Source organism: Arachis duranensis, chromosome 5 (assembly GCF_000817695.3).
Source record: "Arachis duranensis cultivar V14167 chromosome 5, aradu.V14167.gnm2.J7QH, whole genome shotgun sequence".
Lineage (NCBI taxonomy): Eukaryota > Viridiplantae > Streptophyta > Magnoliopsida > Fabales > Fabaceae > Arachis > Arachis duranensis.
Window position 1 is genome coordinate 84,563,170 of NC_029776.3, and position 3,514 is coordinate 84,566,683.

Consider the following 3,514-nt stretch of genomic DNA (forward strand, 5'->3'; position numbering starts at 1 on the left):
TTATTTCCCATGCTGAGCATTTTTTGTGCGATTAATATATTTTTTGTTTTTCCAATTTTCTTCTTCTTCCTGCTCTCTTGATACCTTCCCCTTATTTTTTCCTAATGTAATATTACACCAAGACAGGTGTGGCATCATGCCAATGACACATGCTATTCTATACATTTCATTCTTCTCCAAATCTAAAAGATGCAATCTAGAAAGGTTACAAAATGAACATGGCAAATCTTTTATGTAAGTGCCAATTAAAGTAAGCTATTCTAGATTTTCCATCTTTTTCTGAAATTTTTGGAAATTTCTCAAGACTTGAGCATCCAAATAGATCGAGTGTTTCCAGTGAGGCCAAATTAATAACAGTAGAAAATTTTTAAGCTTGGGGTACTTTTCAGCATTCAATATTTTAAGTTTAGATAAAAAATAAATAAACTGTGAACTGACACTAAATTACTACATCCTTTGAAAGAAAATTCTTCTAAAGTTTGAAGATTATACACGTCAGGTATCTCTTTCAAAGAATCACTGTAATCAAAATTCAAAACTTTCAAGGTGATCGACATCTAGAGAAAAAACAAACAAACAAATAAAATAATGAGCAAACTAAAATAAAACCAAATAAACCTGATCATGAATTTACAAACATACAAAATCAGAAAAATGAATTTAGTACGCTTACCTTGGATAAGCTATCCAACTTGGGTAACATATAGAGATAATCAAGCAACTTGAGTATGGAAAGCTATTTTGGATCAAAATTAGGGGAAAAACCTTTGAAGGATACCTCCTCCATTCCAAAACTCTTAAACTATTTGAAAGATATTTGGGACCTTTGAAAAAATGACCATTTTTTATTATAAGTATTTTAAGATTTTTCATCTGTTTAAAAGTTGTTCCATCCCATTTTACTTTTACATCATCATTTTTCTCTTTTTTTTTTATGGATCTTCACTTTCTTTCTTTCTAAATGAGAGAAATTTCAAATGTATAATTTCAATGGCACTAGTTTCCTTTCACCACACAAAAGTAAGAACATAAATTAATTAAAATACATGTGTTAAGAAAAAGTCATTAACAGACTTGAGTAAAAAAAACTATTACATACATGATTATCTTCTTAAAATTTACCTATATCCTTGTAGAACCATAATCTGCTACGCTTTCCAGGCATTTCTGATGATTTTTTTTTTATATATATTTTTGCCCATGTCCTCCATTAGATCATGTAATGTTATTCTGAATTGATCATTCTTTTTGAGAGATTTTTCAACCAAAATTCCAATATAATATTTCATACAACTCCCATAATGAGCTTGAAGTATATCTGTAACTTCTCATAAATTATAACCTTTAAAACAACAAGAAATATCAAGAAAAACACTCTGCACATCTTCTCCCAAAGCATCAAAACTAACCTGAAGTATCTTACATATTTTATTATCAAGAACTTTTTCATATAGATCCATTGCAGATTTTTGCAGTTCTAAATCTTTTCCAAACAAGTTAAAACCTATAACTTCCAAATCCAATGGAAGTCCAGAAGCATAAGTTATTTACTCCACAGGTTAAAATATTCTCATATCTTTGGTTGACAATATCTGTTTTAAAAGCTTTCCAATAAAGCAAATATAAGGACCCTTCCTTATTTAAACCTTGTATCTTATATGTCCTTTCATTGTCATGAGGTGTCGGCAAGTATTTGTCCTGTGTTGTTATAATGATTCTGCTTACAAGATGAAACCAATCAGATTTTTCTGCAATAGCTATCCACTGTTCATGTTCATCAACATCATCAAGAACCAAAAGAACTTTTATTCGACTGAGTCTACGTTGTATCTGTGAAATTCCTTCCTTAACACCTATTATCTGGATTCTCTCCTGCCTAATATCTTAAAAAGAAGATTGTTTTGAAGTTGCACCAACCCATATTTTGTGTAAAATTTCTCTCATGTTTTCAAGAAAACACACACCTTTAAAATTGTCAGTAATCAAGTTATAAAGAGCAAGAGCAAGAGCAAGTTCTGTTTTTCCTATGCCATCAATTCCATGTATCCCTACCATGTGAACTCGATCAGTAGAATCTATTTCCAAAGATAAAATTACCTTTAACTAATGGTTGACATTATGTTATATGCATACATAATGTATATTTTTTTATTTTCGTACTGAGCATTTTTTGTGCGACTAATGTATTTTTTTACCGTGTTGAGCATTTTCCGTGCATTGCACGAGTCATTCATTAGTAGCTTTCTATAATAAAATAAAGTTTGAATGTTTTTTTATTTTATGATTATCACATGATAGAGTAAGATATGATTTTTATCTTTTATTTTTCATATATGAAGAAGACAAGATATTTGCTTCATTTCAAACGAATTAAACACTTTGGTAATAAATTATTATATGCTATACTAACGGTGTGTATATATATATAATGATTGTAATTTATTTTTATTTAGGCACCTGACCTTTTATTACATGATCATAATATGTATCACATCATGGTATTTTTTTCTTGCCCAATTTTTATATGATGCTTATTATATGATACTAAGCATGTGATCATTCAAATTTTTTCCTTAGTGGTTAATAGATATTTTAATAAGCTAGGCATGTTTGTATATTTAAGGTTATATCAACATATTCATTTGAGTTGAAAGTTGTCATGTTTAAGGTTGTCCCTGAGAAAACAAAAATCAACTCGAACTCCATCGTGTATTATTTAGATCATCAACCCCTCTCCTGTTCCCCAAGCACCCAGTTCCAGTGGAACAAAACAAACGATATCGAGCCAAGAGCACTCCCATTTCCATATACTAGAAAAAATAGTGGATAGAAGAATCCACTAAATATTAATTAATCTGTATTGACCACGAATCTCAATGATCAAGAATTGGAAATTAACATGATAAAGAACTCAAGAATATCTAGTAGTATTAGAAAATCTCTAATTCAATTCCAATTTGAAAATCAAATAAGTCGTATCTTACTCAGGCTGATAAAAAGAGCTGAGGTTATACTAAAAGCCGCTAGTAGAAACACCACTCAAATAAAATAGACTTCCGAAATGCGGATATATTTGAATTAAAGGAATTGGTATGGTATTAATTAAAAGGAAATAAAAAATATTCAATAGAAAAATTTAATAACCCAACTAGAAAACAATTGATACAGTTGGATCCCCCACCCAAATTTGTCGTACCTTTAAAGTCCACTTCTTCCCCATACTACGAGAGAAAGGGAAAATGTGAAAACTACCATTAAAGCTGCGCCTCAACGCATTTCGGAGAGAACCAGCTAGCTCTGGGTTCGAGTGGCACTTCACTCCTAATTTTTTTCTTATACAATGAACATGAAAAATTATCTTTTGTTATGTAATATGACATAAACAAGCTTCTTAACATTAGTAATTAACATGTAAGGAATAATTTCAAATTTTCATTCAATGGAGAAATTTTCTATGTTAATTTTATTTGATTAATGGTTGACATTATATTATATGCATACATAATGTAATTTT

General features: G+C 29.8%; 1 pseudogene; it reads right to left on the minus strand.

The window, feature by feature from the left end:
- On the minus strand, positions 1-2,055 carry LOC110281234 (disease resistance protein Roq1-like; annotated as a pseudogene).
- Between the last annotated feature and the right edge of the window lie 1,459 nt (positions 2,056-3,514).